A 21,544-nucleotide genomic window follows, 5' to 3' on the forward strand; every position below is an offset into this window, starting at 1 on the left:
CTACTCAGCAACAATGCAACAAAGCTAGCTGCAGAGAATTCAATAATCACAGAAATAGCCAACTCACTATCTCAATACCAACTCAATATTCAGAAATAGCCACAGTCAAGTAAGCAATCACATTCATTCAAGGCAATTCAGCTCAATTCATAAGATTCCATAATCACCAAAAATATTTATTTGCTTAATTATCAATTTATAACAATTCTTAAGAATAAAAATGAGTTTAATGAAAACGCCCCTTCCTCAAAGTCGAAACTCGCAAAACCAAAAGTCGAACCTACATTACCAACATCTCAGAATCCTTATCAAATTCATAACAGAGCAAACATACACTAGTGGTGAAGGTTTTGAAAAATATATACTTACTTAATAAAGGAGAAACAAGGAGACGAAGCAATGGCAGCAGCTCCGACACCTAGAAGAACAAAACCCGGCATAAACGAACCATGGTCGGAACCCAAACTGGAGTGGGATAAGGTTTGACAGCTGCAGGGGAGTCCTCCAGCGGCTGCAGTAGCGGTTTTTCAGCGCATTTGGTGAGGCAGAATAGCGGCGGCAACTTCCTCCGCCGTCACCTCCTCTCTTCCGGCGACAAGCTCCAACAGCAAGGATGGTCGAGCTCCCTTCTAACAATGGCAACGACGTTACTTTCTCCCTCTCTACCTAGTTCGATGGCGACGGCGTGGCTGGGGTTCGGTGGCAGTGATTTCTTTGACGGTGACCACAAGATGCGGCTTCTCGATTGTATCTCTCCTCGGGCTCCTACAAGCGACGGCAACAGACTCAGAGGTGGCAGCGACGGCACACGCAGCAGCAGTTCATGATGGTGACGATGGCGGCGCTGGCTTCTTGGCAAGGACCATGGCGGCGCTGGCTTCGTGGCGAAGACGATGGCGGTGGCAGGAACACTTGGAGACGACGACGGACGCGAGGACAGGGGCTTCTCCTTCCTCGCGCACGCTCTCTGGTCCCTGACGACGGTGGTTCAGCCATGGTTCAGCGGACAGAGGAGAAGAGAAAGGAGGAGAGGAGGAAGAAGAAGAGAAGGGTGGTTCGGGTAGCTGAGGCAGTGAGCTCGCTAAGGAGCAAGGGGGTGAACAGTGGTGATGAGGTGCTGATGATCAAACTTGATGATAATGGCTGAATGGGGGATGAAGTTGCTTTGAAGAGGAGGAAAAGTGAAAGGGAGAGGCTGCGCTAGGGTTCTTGGGTAAAAGGGAAAAATTATGGGTTAGTTAGGGTTAGAATTTGTAGGGTTTAATTTGGGAATTAGGGTTTAATTTGGGGCAAAAGTGAAATTAAGAATTTTGGGTAAATTGGGGTTTGATAAATTTTTAATAAACTTAAAGTATATTGTATAAATTTAAAATCTAATTTAATCTATTAAAATTACTTTAAAAATACTACTCAATTACTAATTTATTAATCAGCTTTTAATAAAGTATTTTAATTTAAAATTAGAAATAATATAATTTATTTTCTGTTTATAAAAATTAAAGTATTAAATTCTAAAATCTCAATTATTTAAATTAGATCATATAAAATTTTTATTATTTTATATTTGCTAAACTTTATTATTTAAATATAGAAAATAATTCGATAATTATAAAATCAGATAAAACCTTAAATTACTTTAAACTCAATTAATCAAAATTTGCTTTAATTATTTTTAATAAAATAATTTCTGAGATTAAAGTACTTAATAAATAAATAAATCAAAATTAGCTCTTAATAAGATTTTTTCTGAAATTTATGGATCTTACAGCGCACACGACGGGACGAAGACCACCGAAGACCACCAGGCCGCCGCTCACGATACAACAGCAGAAGAGACGGTAATAGCAAACAAGATGACGACAAGGAAAATGTTTTCCGGGAGCTACGCTAGTCCTTCTTCTTCTGACAGGATCTCCATTGCGCTTCCTGGAGTGGTAGACGGCGCAGAGTGTTTGTGAGGGGGTGGAGAGACTTAGGGTTTTTTACTGTAGTGTATCCCTTTTTACATTTGTTATAAAATATACTTATATTTTGTGACAAATAATTAACTTGTTACAAACAATATTGAATTTGTAACAAAGTAATTTTCTGTTACAAAACAATTAGAGTTTTTGAAACAAAAAAAATTGTTACAAAATATTTTAAATTTTTGCAACTTGTTTTCTTTTGTTACAAAATATTACAATATTTTGTAACAAAACACTATATCGTTACAAAAACTAACATAATTTGTAACAAAAAAAAAAAAAACAGATTGTTACAAAATATTTTCATGTTTTGTAACAACTTGTAATGTTGTTAGAAAACATTATTCTTTTGTAACAATAAAAAAATTGTTATTACAAAATACTTTTTTTTGTAACAATTTTAAATTTGATACAAATTTTTTGTTACAAATGTTCCATTTTTCTTGTAGTGACTCGAGTTATACTCAACATAATCGTGATCATAATCATGATCCATATCCAACACCCTCACTGGTGTATATTCACGGGGGCGAGCTCATCTAGAACTTTCACAGTGTCCGGCCACACTTACGACATAGGGTCAGCAGAGTATCGAGTCTCCACCTGGAGCACGTGGTGGCTAGCCACTGCTTTCACCCAGGAAAACTCGTATCTCAGATAGTGGAAGTGCAATATTCACTTTTCATTCAATAGCATATATGCATTTATACTCAGCCATAATCAATAATGGCTCCGCCGTAACTCGGCAACAAACTCAGCCATTCGGCTCACGGTTCAATCCAGAACCAGCCAATTTATCAACAAATACAACCTTTCGGCTCATGGCACATAAAGCACTTTCACTGCCATCCTCCGCATCTCATATAATCATCTTTGATCATCATTGATCATAACTTTTCCCCTTGCTTCATCTGCAAGTTACCACATCCCCTAGCTCTTTTCTCATTGCTAGGCATATCATAATGATTTAAGACATAAGTGGTGAGATCGGAGGCTTAAAAGTATAAGATTTGGCTTTTAAAACTCAAAAATCAACTTTGGGATGAAAACAGGGCCACGCGTACGCGTCCTCCACGCGCACGCGTGGATGGGAAAACAGTCAAGGGACATCTACGCGTCAGCCACACGCACGCGTGGGTGTGTTTGTGCCCCACGCACAGAACTCGCACAGTGCTCGCGCAACTCTCGGGAAATTTGGCTGGGCAACCATTTCAGCACATCGACGCGTACGCGTGAGCCACGCGCACACGTGGATAGCGTTTTTCTGAAAAATGACGCGCACGCATCAAGCACGCCTACGTGTGGAGGGGTATTCTGCTAAAAATTTTTCTAAGTTAAAAACTGCAGAATTCACAGATTAAACCCCCAATTTTTCAAGGGACATAACTCCTCCATTTTAAATCATTTTTCGCCCATTCTTCGAACGGTATAACCACCCCAGATCCAATTTCAGTTTTTAAACAGATTTGGCACAAAATAGAGATCTGGAGTTCAAGTTACGTCCTATCAAAGTATGCCCAAAAATCACATTTTCATTCAAAGCCACAATGTGCCATTTTCAAAACAAACCAATTTCATCCCTTTTTGAAATCAACCAAATCATACCAATTTCAACCCTTTTTGAAATCAAGGAAGGTATACCAAAATCAACTCAAGCCTCTTCAACTCATACATTAGCATATTTAACACATTACAAGCCAACAATTCCCTATTTCATCCCATCTCAATCAAATGGCCCAATATTAAATACATTAACATGGCATATACCCTTCCTCATCACAATTTCCAATAACACCATTACCAATTAACCAACATTGCATATAATCACTACCATGCTCACTCTCAACATGGTTCCATCCACAATTCAACCACACACATTCATCAAGCATATGTCACAACATGCATTTTCCTCATATATTACACCATCAAGGCATCAATATACATAATTACATATATGACCACATCATATATCTCAACCATTCAACAACATCAACAATTCAATTCCTATCTTAGGGCCTCTAGCATAAGTATTTCCTACCACATTACATTTTAGATACGAAAAACCGCGACCATACCTTAGCCGATTTCCCAAGCTCAACCGGAGCACTTCCAAATCACTTGTCCACAAGCTCTCAAGGTCTCAACACCTCCAAAAACAGATTTTTACCACCAAAATCCCTTTTCAAGCTTTTCAAAGTCTCAATCAAGCTCCAATACCCACATATACACAACCTAAGCCACAATCATCATACCCAAACACAACATCTCAATACCCAAACATCATAGAAGAACAGTTTACACTAGGGTTGAGAATCTTACCACACCCAAGGTCCAAGGAGACAAGATTAATCTTCTCCTTCAAGAGAGTTGGGTCCTATAACATCAAAGCGCCAAAATCTCAACATTTTTGCTCATGAAAATCGAAATCAAAGCTGGAAATTCGAAGAGCAAACTGTGGCTTAACTCAAGATTGATTGTATGGGTTTTGTAGAGCTCTCCACGGTGAATGCGTGGCCACAAATAGTGCAGCAATCGGAGCTCTAGATCAAAAGTTATGGTGGTTTGAAGATCAAATGAGAGATAGAACTTGGAGAGAGTGTTCTTCCCCCATTTGCTTCCAATTTCAGCGTGAATAGAGTGTTGTGAGGAGAGTGAGTGCTGAAATGAGTGTTTTAGGGTTTAGTTATGTTAGGCCAAGGGCCCACTATGGGTCCGGTTGGCCCGGTTTGGCCCGTTCGGTCCAATCTTGGTCCGATTTCCACAAAATTGGTACTGAAATTTTCGTTTCAATCTCCTCTATCATATTAAGCCATAAAAATCACATTTTTGGATTTCTAGAATAAATTATCGCTTATGGATTAATTAGCCATTAATTAACCGGGTTTTACATTCTACCCACCTAATTGGGAATTTTGCCCACAAAATTCAAATTCAATTACCTAAGAATAAGTGTGGATAATCCGTTCGCATCTCCGACTCAAGTTCCCAAGTGTGTTCCTCTACACCGCCTTGACTCCATGCTACTTTGACTAATGGAACCTCTTTTCCATGCAACCGTTTGATACCAGTATCATCGATTCTGACTAGAGCCACTGGAAGCGTCAAATCTTCTCTTAACTGAACCGATTCAGGTTCTAACACATGGCTAGCATCAGGAGTGTACTTTCGAAGCTGTGACACATGAAATACGTCGTGCAGATTCGAAAGATGAGGTGGTAGAGCCATCCGGTACGCCACCGGTCCAACCCTTTCCAGGATCTGAAATGGACCGATGTATCGAGGATTCAACTTCTTCGCTTTAATTGCCCTACCTACTCCCGTGGTTGGAGTAAGTTTAAGGAAAACATGGTCTCCTTCCTCAAATTCCAAGGGCTTCCGCCTCTGATCGGCGTAACTCTTCTGACAACTCTGCGCCGTGAGTATCCTATCTCAGATTTTCTTGACTTATTCGGTAGTTTTAGCTATCATCTCCGGCCCCAACAAGCCCTTCTCTCCAGCTTCATACCAACATAGTAGAGATTGACATTTTCTCCCATACAAAGCCTCATACGGAGCCATTCCGATGCTCGCATGGTAACTATTATTGTATGCAAACTCCACTAATGGCATATACCGGTCCCAACTCGCCGGTTGGTCCAAAACACAAGCTCTCAACATATCCTCTAGTGTTTGGATCGTTCTCTCGGATTGACCATCTGTCTGAGGATGGTAAGCTGTACTCAAGCTTAGTCGGGTTCCGAAATCTTTCTGAAACGCACCCCCAAAATCTCGAAGTGAAACAAGGATCTCTATCAGAGATTATAATAGCCGGTACACCATGAAGTTTCACAATCTCTTTTATGTACAACCGTGCTAGTTCCTCAAGGGTGTAAGTCATCCGAATGGGTAAAAAGTGAGCTAACTTCGTCAGTCGGTCCATGGTGCACGAAATTGTGATCTTCAATGGCGCCAACAACTTGGTACGCACAATTGTAATCTCAACTCTTTTTCACAATTCCGCACAACTAACCAGCAAGTGCACTGGGTCGTCCAAGTAATAAACCTTATGTGAGTAAGGGTCGATCCCACGGACATTGTCGGCTTGAAGCAAGCTATGGTCATCTTATGTAAATCTCAGTCAGGCGGATTCAAATGGTTATGAAATTTTGATAATTAAAATATAATTAAAACAGAAAATAAGATAGAAGCACTTATGTAGTTCATTGGTGGGATTTCAGATTAGCGTATGAAGATGCTTTGTTCCTTCTGAACCTCTACTTTCCTATTGCCTTCATCCAATCATTCATACTCCCTTCCATGGCAAGCTGTATGTTGGGGGATCACCGTTGTCAATGGCTACCGTCCGTCCTCTCAGTGAAAATGGTCCAAATGCGCGGTCACCGCACGGCTAATCATCTGTCAGTTCTCACTCATGTTGGAATAGGATCCATTGATCCTTTTGCGTCTGTCACTACGCCCAACACTCGCGAGTTTGAAGCTCGTCACAGTCATCCCATCCCAGATCCTACTCGGAATACCACAGACAAGGTTTAGACTTTTCAAAACTCAAGAATGGCCGCCAATAATTCTAGCCTATACCACGAAGGTTTTAATCTTAGATTAGAAACCCAAGAGATATGCACTCAAGCTATTGCAGATAGAACGGAGGTGGTTGTCAGGCACGCGTTCATAGGTGAGAATGATGATGAGTGTCACGGATCATCACATTCATCAGGATGAAGTGCGAGTGAATATCTTGGAATAAGAATAAGCTTGAATTGGATAGAAAAACAATAGTACTTTGCATTAATTCATGAGGAACAGCAGAGCTCCACAGCTTAATCTATGGGGTGTAGAAACTCTACCGTTGAAAATACATAAGTGAAAATAGGGTAGACATGGCCGAGTGGCCAGCCTCCCATGGAGGTCTCAGAACGTAAAAGTTACATAATATGTTCCAGAGATGAAAATACAATAGCAAAATGTCCTATTTATAGAAAACTAGTAACCTAGGGTTTACAGAAATAAGTAAATGATGCAGAAATCCACTTCTGGGCCCACTTGGTATGTGCTTGGGCTGAGCATAGAAGCTTTCACGTGCATAGGCTCTTCCTGGAGTTAAACGCCAGCTTTTGTGCTAGTTTGGGCGTTTAACTCCAATTCTGGTGCCAGTTTGGGCGTTTTGACGCCAGAATTTTTATGCTAACTTGGAACGCTGATTTGGGCCATCAAATCTCGGACAAAGTATGAACTATTATATATTTCGGGAAAGCCCAGGATGTCTACTTTCCAACACAATTGAGAGCGTGCCAATTGGGCTTTTGTAGCTCCAGAAAATCTACTTCGAGTGCAGGAAGGTCAGAATCCAACAACATCTGCAGTTCTTTTTCAGCTTCTGAATTAGATTTTTGCTCAGGTCCCTCAATTTCAGCCAAAAAATACCTGAAATCACAGAAAAATACACAAACTCATAGTAAAGTCCAGAAATGTGATTTTTGAATAAAAACTAATAAAAATATAATAAAAACTAACTAAAACATACTAAAAACTACCTAAAAACAATGCCAAAAAGTGTATAAATTATCCGCTCATCACAACACCAAACTTAAATTGTTGCTTGTCCCTAAGGAACTAAAGACAAAGTAGGATAAAAAGAAGACAATATACAATAAATTCTGAAAATATCTATGAAGATCAGTCTTAATTAGATGAGCGGGGCTATTAGCTTTTTGCTTCTGAACAGTTTTGGCATCTCACTTTATCCTTTGAAGCTCAGAATGATTGGCTTCTATAGGAACTCAGAATTCAGATAGTGTTATTGATTCTCCTAGTTCAGTATGTTGATTCTTGAACATAGTTACTTTATAAGTCTTGGCCGTGACCTTAAGAATTTTGTTTTCCAGTATTACCGCCGGATACATAAATGCCACAGACACATAACTGGGTGAACCTTTTCAGATTGTGACTCAGCTTTGCTAAAGTCCCCAGTTAGAGGTGTCCAGAGCTCTTAAGCACATTCTTTTTGCTTTGGACCTCGACTTTAACCGCTCAGTCTCAAGCTTTTCACTTGACACCTTCACGCCACAAGCACATGGTTAGGGACAGCTTGGTTTAGCCGCTTAGGGCAGGATTTTATTCCTGTGGGCCCTCCTATCCACTGATGCTCAAAGCCTTGGATCCTCTTTACCTTTGCCTTTTGGTTTAAAGGGTTACTGGCTTTTTCTGCTTGCTTTTTCTTTTTCTTTCTTTTTATTTTATTTTTTTGCCTCCTTTTTTTCCGCAAGCTTTGTATTCACTGCTTTTTCTTGCTTCAAGAATCAATTTTATGGTTTTTCAGATTATCAATAACATATCTCCTTTTTCATTATTCTTTCAAGAGCCAACAAATTTAACATTCATAAACAACAAATTCAAAACTATGCACTGTTCAAGCATTCATTCAGAAAAATAAAAAGTATTGCCACCACATTAAAATAATTAAACTATTCTAAAATTCAAAATTCATGTACTTCTTTTGCTTTTTCAATAAAAAAACATTTTTCATTTAAGAAAGGTGAAGGATTCATGGGACATTCATGACTTTAAAGCATAGATACTAAGACACTAATGATCATGTAATAAAGACACAAACATATATAGAACATAAAGCATAGGGAACGAAAAATAGAAAAAAAAGAGCAAGGAAATTAAAGAACAGGTCCACCTTAGTGATGGCGGCTAGTTCTTCCTCTTGAAGATCTTATGGAGTACTTGAGCTCCTCAATGTCTCTTCCTTGCCTTTATTGCTCTTCCCTCATGGCTATTTGATCCTCTCTAATTTCATGGAGAATAATGGAGTGCTCTTGGTGCTCCATTTTCAGTTGCTCCATATTGGAACTCAAATCTCCTAAGGAGGTGTTGATTTGCTCCCAATAGTTGTGTGGAGAAAAATGCATCCCTTGAGGCATCTCAGGAATTTCTTGATGAGGGTCTTCCTCATGCTCTTGTTTGAGGTCCATAAGTGGGCTCTCTTGTTTGCTCCATCCTTTTCTTAGTGATGGGCTTGTCCTCTTCAATGAAGGTGTCTTCCTCTATGACAATTCCTGTTGAATTACAGAGGTGACAAATGAGATGAGGGAAGGCTAATCTTGCCAAGGTGGAGGTTTTGTCAGCCACTTTGTAGAGTTCTAGAGATATGACCTCATGAACTTCTACTTCCTCTCCATTCATGATACTATGGATCATGATCGCCCGGTCTATTGTAACTTCAGACCGGTTGCTAGTAGGAATGATAGAGCGTTGGATGAACTCCAACCATCCGCTAGCCATGGGTTTGAGGTCAAGCCTTCTCAATTGAACCGACTTGCCTTTGGAGTCTCTTTTCCACTGAGCTCCTTTTACACATATGTCCATGAGGACTTGGTCCAACCTTTGATCAAAGTTGACCCTTCTAGTGTAGGGGCGTGCATCTCCTTGCATTATTGGCAAGTTGAATGCTAACCTTACATTTTCCAGACTGAAATCTAAGTATTTCCCACGAACCAATGTAAGCCAATTCTTTGCGTTCGGGTTCACACTTTGATCATGGTTTTTGGTGACCCATGCATTAGCATAGAACTCTTGAACCATTAAGATTCCGTCTTGTTGAATGGGATTGGTGAGAACTTTCCAACCTCTTTCTCGAATCTCATGTCGGATCTCCGGATACTCATTCCTTTTGAGCATGAAAGGGACCTCAGGGATCACCTTTTTCTTGGCCACAACTTCATAGAAGTGGTCTTGATGGACTTTTGAGATGAATCTCTCCATCTCTCATGACTCAGAGGTGGAAGCTTTTGCCTTCCTTTTCCTCTTTCTAGAGGTTTCTCTGGCCTTAGGTGCCATAAATGGTTATGAAAAAATAAAAAGCAATGCTTTTACCACACCAAACTTAGAAGGTTTGCTCATCCTCAAGCAAAAGAAGAAATAAGGGAGTAGAAGAAGAAGAAAAATGGAGGAGATGGAGAGATGAAAGTGGTTCGGCCAAGGGGGGAAGAAGTGTTTATGATGTGAGAAAAGGAAGGAGGGATGAGGGGTTTATATAGGAATGGAAAGAGGGTTAGGGTTCGTGTTTTAGGGGTTGGGTTTGGGAGAGAAAGGAATTGAATATGAAATGTGAGGAGGTGATTGGTGTAAAGAAGAGAGAGTGAGGGTTGAGGTAGGTGGGGATCCTGTGGGGTCTACAGATCCTGAGGTGTCAAGGCTTTCTCATCCCTGCACCAATTTGGGCGTGTAAACGCTCCTTGGAGTGCCAATCCTGCCGTTTAAACGCCAGCTTTGTGCCCTTTTCTGGCGTTAAACGCCAGTAAGCTCCTTGACGATCGGGATTTCTATTTAGTAAAGAAATTTTATAAAATTAATCGCGTTGTAAGTATAGTTTCTAAACCAACAGAGAATCCTTTCGTACAAAAGTTTGGTTGTCACAAGTAACAAAACCCAATAAAATTTATAATCGAAGTATTTAAAACTCGGGTCGTCTTCTCAAAGAATCGCAGGGAGGTATGATTTATTATTGGTTATGTAAAAGGATATGTTTTTGGGTTTTTTAAAATAAGGAACAAGTAACTTAAATGACAAGAAAAATAAATTAATAATAATAAAATCTCTTGGCAAGGTATGAGAAATTGAAGTCCTATCCTAGTTATCCTTATCAATTGTGATGAGAATTGGATTTTACTCCCACCTTGTTATCCTCTAACTATGAAGGTAAGTCAAGAGGATGAATCAATTTGATTCCTCTGGTCCTAGTCAATTCCTATGGAAAGACTAGAGTTATTGGAATACAAATCAACTAGAAAAGATAACAATCATCAATCAGAAGGAGTTTGATAACTTAAGTGTCTCCAATTACTTAACCAAAACAAAAAGGGAGAAAATCTACTTGAATAAAAATGCCTTCAAATGGGAAGCAACAGTAACATAAATAAAAGAAAGAATCCTTAATTCTGAAATACCTCAAATTATATTAAATAGAGCATTCAAATCTTAACATGGAAAAGTTCATAAGCCAATTTAGGAACATTAACAAGTAAAAGCATTGGAATAAATAAAAGTAGAAAATAAATTAAAGGAACTTTGAACCTGTGATTGTAGAAGCAATCCTAAAATAAGAGAAATCCTAATCCTAAATCCTAAGAGAGAGGAGAGAACCTCTCTCTCTCTAAAACTACATCTAAAACCTAAAATTGTGTATTATTAAAGCTTGATTGATGAATGAATTGATTTTCCCACTTTATAGTCTCTAATCTGTGTTTTCTAGGCCGAAAACTGGGCTAGAAACAACCCAGAAATCACTGGGGGCGAAATCTGCCACGTTGATTTTCGTCACTACAATGCGTCCGCGTGGAGCACGCATTCGCGGCACCTATCTGTACGGACACTATGGCAAATTATATATCAAATCGAAGCCCCAGATGTTAGCTTTCCAAAGCAACTAGAACCGCGTCATTTGGATCTCTGAATCTCAAGTTATGACCATTTGAGTGCGAAGAGGTCAGGGCTGACAGCTTTGTAGTTCCTTCAATTTCTTGTATTCCTTCCACTTTTGCATGCTTCCTTTCCATCCTCTGAGTCATTCCTACCCTGTAATCTCCGAAATCACTTAACACACATATCATGGCATCGAATGGTAATAAGAGAGGATTAAAATTAGCTAAATTAAGACCAAAGAAGCATGTTTTCAGTCATAGCACAAAATCAGGAAGGAGAATGTTAAACATGCATTTTGTATGAACAAGTGTATGAAAGATTGATAAAATTCACTCAATTGAGCACAAGATAAACCATAAAATAGTGGTTTATCAACCTCTCCACACTTAAACAATAGCATGTCCTTATGCTAAGCTCAAGAGAAGCTATAAAGGAGTGAAGAGGAATGGTAAAATGTATGAAATGCAACTTATGTATATGAATGCAACTATATATGCTAAGATGTTTCTATCTACTTGGTCAAAAGTAAACAAGTTCTCCAAGACAAATATAAATCAAATTCCACTAATCCAAATCATACAATAAAAGACAAGTAAACTTGTAAGAAGATAGCTCATGAAAGCAGGGAACATAGAATTAAGCATTGAACCCTCACTGATGGTGTATATCACTCTAACTCTCAAGTGTCTAGGGTTAATCTCTCTACTCTTCTCTAGTCATGCTTTCTAAACTTTGTTCTTCATCTAACCAATCAACAAATATTTAGTATACCAATGCAAACATCATGAGGTCTTTTCAAAGTTGTAATGGGGCCAAGGTAAGGGTGAGGATATATGTATAGCCAAGTGAGCTGAAATATGAATCTTTAATTAACCTAAGCTTTCACCTAACATACACACATACTCTATATAACTCTAAAATCATGCCTGGCTACCCAAAATTCCCATTTTTTTTATCTCATACTCATGTATCAACCTTTCTTTTAATTTTTATCACATATGCATTGATCTTTTCCTTAACTTAACTTAGCATTGGGGTAATTTTGTCTCCTTATTTATTTATTTATTGAATATTTTTTTTTGGATTTTTTTCTCTCTTTTTTTTTAAATAGAAAAATAAACATAACTTATCAATACACATGGATTTTTAATTTTTCTGGTCTCACATGAGTAGGTACCAAAATTCCCAATATTTTATCAAAGTAGAAACATAACACATTCCCTTATTAACCCATGTTCCCACAGTTTTCCCACACTTAATTGTTGCACAATCCCTATCGTAAGCTAACCAAAGATTTAATTGGGATATTTAATTATTTTTCTGCTTAAGGCTAGTGATGTGGTTATAGAACAGAATAAATGGGGATAAAAAGGCTCAAGGTGGCTAACAAGGGTGATTTAAAGGATATGCTTATTTGGGATAAGTGAGCTAATAACCAATAATGGCCTCAATCATATGCAAGCATGTAAATACACTAAATAGTGGACATATAGAATGGAACAAAGCAAAGATTACAATCATAGAGAAGAAAATACACAAGAATAAAAATATATGGTTAAATAATGTAACCATATAAATAAGCTCAAAATCTCACAGGTTGTGTGTTATTAGCTTTTTAAACTATGTTCCAAATACAACTACAAACGAATTTAACACAAAATTTTTTTCAATTTAAATTAGTGAAGTGATATAGAAATTTCTTGAAAAAGAAAATATTACTTCAACCAAGTAGTAACTAAATGCACAAAATCAAACAAACATGCAATTAAATATACAAATGCAACAATGAATTAACAAAGAAAATAAAATATTGGTGTTGAGAAGGAAATAACTAACCCATGGAGATCGGTATCGACCTTCCCACACTTAAAGATTGCACCGTCCTCGATGCATGCTAAGATGTGCAAGTGGATGGGTGGCTCTAACTGATGCTTTTCTCCAAGGATTGTGCAGATGGACTTGTTTGTCTCCCCATTTAGAAGCTTTCCCTTTCCCTTCTTTGGTGACCATCCTGAAAGAAGAGGAAAAGAAGAAAATTAACCCAGAAATAAAGATAGAAAACAAATAAAATATGGGTGTTAATGCCAAATAATGAGGGTCTCAATTACATGGTAGCTACAATATGCAAGTGAGAAAACAATAGAAGCACATGGCATACCAGTGGTACAAAAGTTGCAACAATGGGGAAGAGTGTGGGTAATGAAAGACAGTGTAAGTTCATATCAATGCAAGAGAAGTGCAAGTATCATAAAAGATTAGCATTGATTTAAATAATATTACCCAATCAGATAAAACAAGTCATGAAGCACCAAAGTAATATCAGAAAAGATGTAACAGTTGAATAAGAAAATTTAACACCAATGGAAAAATAATAAATTTAGAAAAGAAAATAAAAATATGCACAAAATTAAAATGCAATGAATGAAAGTATGCAAATAAATTAAGTAAAAATAGAATGAAAGTGAAGAAAGATGAGAAGTTAAAGAGATGAAGAAAAAGAAAGTAAGAAAGAATAAAGAAGAAATAAATCAAAAGGGAGAAGTAAAAATTAGGATTGAAGAAGAAAAGATAAGATAGTTGGCGCTGCTCTTGATAAATTGTGCGTCGCATGCGACGCGGATGCGTGGGTCACGTGGTCGCGTGACTTGATTTGTGTGAAATGCGCGAGGGCAGCGACGCATTCGCGCAACTCTCTGTCTCAAACTCATTTTGCCAAAATATTTGGGTGACGCGATCGCGTGGATGGCCATTTTTGGAGGATGACGCGACTGCGTGGGGTACGCGGTCACGTGATGAGGCTGGGGCTTTCAGCATCATTCCAGCCCAGCTCCATCACAACTTGCTGCTATACACCTCTTTTACGTCGATTTTTAAGGGCACGCGAATGACGCGGACGCGTGGGAGGGCTATTTTGCAAACGATGCGGATGCATCATTGACGCAGTCGCGTGGGCATGGTTGTGACGCATCATTGAGCGCCTCCAGCCATGCTCTCGTGTGACTTTCTGTTCAGTTTTGTTTTCTTCCCAGCGCACTTGTGACGCGGAAGCGTCAGTGACGCTTACGCGTCGCGTGCAAGTTTATTTTAATGCAGTATGCAGAATGCAAAATGCAGAATGCAGATGATTATGCAGAAATTATGAATGAACACGAATAAAAATAAAATAAAATAAAACTAAGAACAAAAAGGAAAGAATATACCATGGTGGGTTGTCTCCCACCTAGCACTTTTAGTTAAAGTCCTTAAGTTGGACATTTGGTGAGCTCCCTGTCATGGTGGCTTGTGCTTGAACTCGTCTTGAAACTTTCACCAATGCTTGGACTTCCAATAAGCTCTATCAATACCAAGTAAATTCTTCAAGCTTTTATGGAGTTCTTCACAAGTTTTGAGCTCCCAAATTTGATCCTCATGTATGACTGGATCCTAAATCTTGTTTCTACACCCGTCTTCAAGTGGATCATGATGATTCCATCCGGGTGGTTTAGCCTTAGAATTCTCATTTAGGCACCCAAACATCCTCCTAGACCCAATTAATTGAGAGTTATGCCAACCCTTGTACTTCAATTTGGAACATGCAACCATATTGAACCTTACAAGACAACTCTTACCACTAACCATCTTCCTCTTGCTCTTACAGCCACAAAGAGCTCTAAGTTGACCATCTGTCTCAAGTAAACCATATTCAAGTGGAAAAGTAAAAGTTAAGGATAAGAGTTTTACCCACTTGAATGTTGTATTGGATGGTAATGGCTTTGGGGGAGAGGTCTCCAACAAGTTTGGTATGGTGATTTCAAGCTCCATTCCCTTGAGCTCTTCATTGATAACTTCCACCTCTTTGCAAGCTTCTTCAGTTTTAACCTCGTCCTCTTGGTAGCTTTTCTCCAATTCAATCTCTTCTTTATTGCTCACCAAGGGCATGGGAGGTTGTACTTCTTCTTCTTTAATCTCCATCTCTTGATCAACCTTTTCAAAGTCTTTAGCCATGATATGCCATGGAGGTTGTACACCCTCTTCAACATCAAATTCAATTGTCTTGGAAGGAGGTTCTATGACTGGACTTTTCCATGGAGGTTCTGCATCTCCTAAGTCTTCAACCACTTTTTTCTCTTCAATAATTACTGCTTTGTCCAGTTGTTTTAGTATAAAATCGTACTCATCCTTGATGATTTTCTTTCCATGATAACTCCTTTCAACTATTCCTTCATCTTCAAGGGTCTCTCCTATCTCCACATTTTGGGCCTCCTCTTGCTCTAGGACAAAATCAGACTCCTCCTTGATGTCTTCCTTCACTAATTCTTCAACCACTCCTTTGACTTCAAGGGTCTCCACTACCTTCATCTGTAGGGCCTCCTCTAGCTTCTTATGAAGTATAGATTCGCGAAGATGATTCCTTCTTTCTTGTTCCATATCAATAGCATAACTAGGATCATCTTGCTCTTGGATTGATGGATGTGGGTGCTCTTCCATGGAGGGTGGTGATGGGGTGGAAAGATTATTATGTGGTTGAAAAGGAAGCACACTGAAGCTTGAGGGTTGAATATTGGAGGTAAGGGTTAGTCCATGCGGGATATAAGATTTTGGAGTGTAGAGGTGAGACCAATGATATTAGAGATGAGTGTGTTGTTATCCAATGGAGGTTGGTGTAGTGGATGTGGGTTAGGGTCATATGGGGGTGTTTGGTGGTAAGGTGCTTGTGAGTATGGTGGTCCAGAGTTGTGTTGAGGAGGTGTTTCATAAGCATATGGTGGGACTTGTTGGTAAAGGGGTCCACCATAACTATTGTCTTGGTATGTATCACAGAATGGTTGTTGGTTGTAGCGTATTGGAGGGGGTTGTTGCCAAGAGGGTTGATCAAATCCTTGTGGCTCCTCCCATATTTGATTCTTCCAACCTTGATGCCTATTTTCATTATAGTTTCCATTCCTTACAACAACATTAGAACCAAACCCAAAGCGACGGGGGTGAGAACTCATAGTAATTGATAAAAATTAAAAACAAAAACAAATAAACAAGCAAAGGAAAATAAAATAAAATAAAATAAATAAGAAAAAAGGTTTGAAAAAGATTTTTAAGATTAATAAAAGATAAGATAAGTTAGGTAAGAGAAGATAAGTTTTTAAATTAAAAGGTTTTGAAATTTAAAATTTTGAATTTGAAAATTAAATTTTAAATTTCAAATTTTGAAATTTGAATTTTGAAATTTGAAATTTGAAATTTGAAATTTGAAATTTGAAATTTGAATTTTAAATTTTGAAGAGGTTTGATTTTTAAAATTTTAAATTTAAATATTGAAATTTAAAATTTGATTTTTGAAATAAGATAAGATAAGATTTTGAAAAAGATATGATTTTTGAAAAAGATTTTAATTTTGAAATTTAAAACTAAGATAAGATAAGATAAAATAGGCTCAAAAACTCACAGGTTGTGTGTTCTCTAGCTCAAAAATCATATATCAGTTATGTATGTCATGCAAGTAGAAATCAAGGGTTCCCATTATGCTCAATGTGAATCTTGGGGTGGCCCTTAAAATCTTAGTGTTCTTCCTTGAAAAATATTATGTAAATTAACCAATCATTTATTGCTATATATATACAGTGTGTGGATTGTTGTGATTCTGTTATACTAAAGTTTTTTAGTTTATTCTTTTATTTTTTTTCAATTAATCCAAGTTATCGTATGCTAAAAAGTGCAAAATGCAGAAATACTGTAAAAATACAGAAAAATGTGCAAGTACTGAAAGATAAATAAGATAAGGTAAAATAAAAGATAAAAATAGAAATAAAAATAAAAATACAGAAAAATAAGCAAAATAGGATAAAAAAGTATCTGAAGAGTGGTTCACCAAAATAAAGTACGCCAGAGATGGCGACCTCCCCACACTTAATTACTAGCATCGTCCTCGATGCTCACTCAGGCTGGGTGTGAGAAGTGTCATCTCCGGAAGGATGGGCTGCTGGTGACTCTGTGGTAGGATGAGGATCTGCAGTCTCTGTAAGTGTAAGAGGAGCTGCCTGCTGAAGCGGAGGCTCTGTCTATAGAGGAATCTCCAGATCTGCGGCCTGGATCTGGTGGGGATCCTCATGGTATGGTGCAGCCTGGTCAGGTCCTCCCTGCTCAACCTGGGCATGTGCCTCCTCCTCATGATCATCCGCCTCTGCATCAGAAGGCTCAGAAGTGGTGTCAGGCTCGGAGGGGATGTCGTTGCCGGATCGGATCATCAACTTTAGGTGCTCATAGCGTCACTTGTAGCGACGCTCCATACGATCCAGGCCTGCGAAGAGGCGGTGCACTAGATGATAAATGGGCTCAAGAGCAGGTGGAGGTGCATTGGATGGGGCTGGTGCAACAGTGGGTGCAGAAGGGGCATCTGAAGATGTGGCTGCCTCACCCGAGGCAGTGAGGAAAGGAGGTCTGTACCCTAAAGCCAGAAACTTCCTGCTGTGAGGAATGATCTTCTTGCAGTCTGTAGCAGTTGGCTTCTCATCAGCAAGATCCCAAGGCACATCAGCTCGGCGGCCTAGCTGGGTGATCAGATAAGGGAAAGGGAGAGTACCTCTGACATGGACCCTGGCCATATAATACCTGATGAAACGTGGAAGATACAGGTCCATGTCCTCCATCACACACCAGATGAGGGTGATCATAGCAGCGGGCACCTCTGTCTCATGAGTGCTCGACATCACGTAATTACTCAGGATCTGCTGCCAAAGCCGAGCCTCATCATTCAAATATATCAGCTTGATTCCCTTAGGCATCACTGTATTCTTTCCCATGACCCATGTGGCAGTAGGATCAAGGGTTATTCTCTGCTTGACTGCATCCCAGTCAAATCTCATGTATCTTATATCCTCTTCAGTCTTTTGGTAACCGTCAGGCTGATCTGACTTAGGTTGAAGCCGGAGGATGTCCTCAATAGCTTCCTTAGTGACTAAAATCTGTTTCCCTCTAAGGTGCACTGCATCCAGGGAGGTCTTGAAATAGTTACAGTAAAATTATCTAACCCAGGAGGCATTGACCTCTGTCAAGTTCCTTTCTCTGAAGAACCAGCCTCTTTGTTTTATCTGTTCGGAAGTGTACTGGGTGAGTTCTTCTGGAATTTTAAGAGTTCTCTCCAGGTAGAGGTTCCTGGCAGTGGCAAACACTGGATACTTTAGCTCACAGTATCTGTTTGCAAATTTTACTTGATCTGTGGCAGTGAGGAGCTGGTCGGCCTTTTCCTGCGGGATAAAGTTCTTTTCCCGCCAGGAATCGTCGTGAAGGAGATCCAGGATAGAGGTAGAAGATTCTCCTCTTTTTCGTTTGCCTGTAGTAGCCTTGCCTTTTCCTTTGTTTCTAGGATCAGACATTCTGAAAAGCAGAAGTAGTAGGATATAATTGAAGAACTAAAGCAGGAAAACAAGTAGGCAAGTAGGGTTTGTCAATGTAAGCATAAAGGCAAAAGAGCAAAAGAAGCATGAAATAAGAAATATATGTACATTTTGGATTGAATTTGAGTTAAAAGTATGAGAGTAAAAATCACAATCCAAAATATAATAGAAGTGGAATTCAAGTTAATTAGGAAAAACAGTAATCATGCCTTGAGTTAGAAAGTTAAAGTAGTTAGGTAGAAACTAAAAAGAGAAGTTAGAAAGCTAAACTGGTTAGGAGTTAAAAAGGAAGTTAAAGTGAGTGGCATGAGAATGGTTTTCCTAGTTACCAAGAAATTCACAAAGTTGAAGAACAATCAACTCATATTCAAGCAAGGAGTGCAATTTATTGATGATAATTCCGATAAATAAAGTAAGTTTAATATGAGAATGAAATCATCAATAAGCAATTTAGTACTCAGGGAACAAAAAGGAAAAAGAATGCTAGCCCGTGCATTCATGAATTGGTTTGGTTGTAGCCAAGTAATGCAAAATAATGAGTTTTCAAACCAATACATGAATGGGGTAGATTAAACCATAAATTTGCAGAAAATTGGGTAGCATTCCGGCTAAAATTGGATGTTCCCGGGTAGTAATACAGCAGGAAAAATCAGTGCCTTGAGGTCATTGGACGTCCATTGAGGTCTTCCTCAGTGGAAATCACTGCCTCTCCCTCCTCTACAGGTTCGGCCGTGTGGGACATGTTTATGGCCTTGCACTCTCTTTTTGGACTCTCTTCTGTATTGCTTGGGAGAATTCTAGGAGGAGTTTCAGTAATTCTCTTACTCAGCTGACCCACTTGTGCCTCCAAATTTCTAATAGAGGACCTTGTTTCATTCATAAAACTGAGAGTGGTCTTAGATAGATCAGAGACTTCAGTTGCTAAGTCACAGTGGCTCTGCTTAGAATTCTCTGTCTGTTGCTGAGAAGATGATGGAAAAGGTTTGCTATTGCTAAACCTGTTTCTTCCACCATTATTATTATTGAAGCCTTGATTAGGCTTCTGTTGATCCTTCCATGAGAGGTTAGGATGATTTCTCCATGAAGGATTATAGGTGTTTCTATAGGGTTCTCCCATGTAATTCACCTCTTCCATTGTAGGGTTCTCAAGATCATAAGCTTCTTCTTCAGAAGATGCTTCTTTAGTACTGCCTGATGCAGCTTGCATTCCAGACAGACTCTGAGAAATCATATTGACTTGCTAAGTCAATATTTTATTCTGAGCCAATATGGCATTCAGAGTGTCAATCTCAAGAACTCCTTTCTTCTGAGTTGTCCCATTATTTACAGGATTCCTTTCAGAAGTGTACATGAATTGGTTATTTGCAACCATTTCAATGAGTTCCTAGGCTTCTTCAGGCGTCTTCTTCAGATGAAGAAATCCACTAGAAGAGTTGTCCAATGACATCTTGGACAGTTCAGACAGACCATCATAGAATATGCATACGATGCTCCATTCTGAAAGCATGCCAGAAGGACACCTTCTGATCAACTGCTTATATCTTTCCCAAGCTTCATAGAGGGATTCGCCTTCCTTCTGTCTGAAGGTTTGGACTTCCACTCTAAGCTTACTCAATTTTTGAGGTGGAAAGAACTTTGCCAAGAAGGCATTGACCAACTTTTCCCAAGAGTTCAGGCTTTCTTTAGGTTGTGAGTCCAACCATGTCCTAGCTCTGTCTCTTACAGCAAAAGGGAAGAGCATAAGTCTGTAGACCTCAGGGTCAACCCCATGGGTCTTAACAGTGTCACAAATTTGCAAGAATTCAGCTAAAAACTGATGAGGATCTTCCAATGGAAGTCTATGATACTTGCAATTCTGCTGCATTAGAGAAACTAATTGAGGCTTAAGCTCAAAGTTGTTTGCTCCAATTGCAGGAATTGAGATGCTCCTTCCACAGAAGTCAGAAGAGGGTGCAATAAAGTCACCAAGCATCTTCCTTGCATCTCCACCATTGTTGTTGGGTTTGGCCATGTTTGTTTTGTCTGCTTCCTTTTCAAAAATTTCTGTTAGGTCCTCTCCAGAGAGTTGTGCTTTAGCTTCTCTTAGCTTTCTCTTCAAGGTCCTTTCAGGTTCAGGATCAGCTTGAACAAGAATGCCTTTGTCCTTGTTCCTGCTCGTATGAAAGAGAAGAGAACAAGAAAGTATGGAATCCTCTATGTCATAGTATAGAGATTCCTTGAGGTGTCAGAGGAAAAGAAGAATAGAAGGATGAGGTAGAGAGGAGAATTCGAACTTATAGAGAGGGAGTGAGTCCGAATTGCTAATAGAGGAGAAGTGTTAGTCTTAAATAGAAAAAGGTGAGGAGGGAGAAAAATTTCGAAAACAAAATTTAAAAAAATTTAAATTAATTAAAAGAAATTTAAAAAAAAGGTTGATGGTTTTCGAAAATTAAAAGTGAGAAAGTGGTTAAGTGGTTTTGAAAAAGATTTTGAAATTAGCAATCAAAAAGATATGATTGAAAATTATTTTGAAAAAGATGTGATTGAGAAGATATGATTGAGAAGATATGATTGAAAAACAATTTAAAAAGATTTAATTTTTAAAATTAATAACTTGGCTAACAAGAAATTTAAAAGATATTGTTCCGAGGATTACCTGAAACTGTAGGTCGATCTCGGACGAGATCTTCTGTGCTGATCGGAGATGCCGTGTTCGGATGTGAGTGGTGGCCGGAGCTATCGTATCCGACTTGTTGAGCTTGGTTGCACTGCTGATCCTTCGTTACCGGAGGGTGGGAGGTACCT

This window comes from Arachis ipaensis, chromosome B04 (genome assembly GCF_000816755.2).
Source record: "Arachis ipaensis cultivar K30076 chromosome B04, Araip1.1, whole genome shotgun sequence".
NCBI lineage: Eukaryota > Viridiplantae > Streptophyta > Magnoliopsida > Fabales > Fabaceae > Arachis > Arachis ipaensis.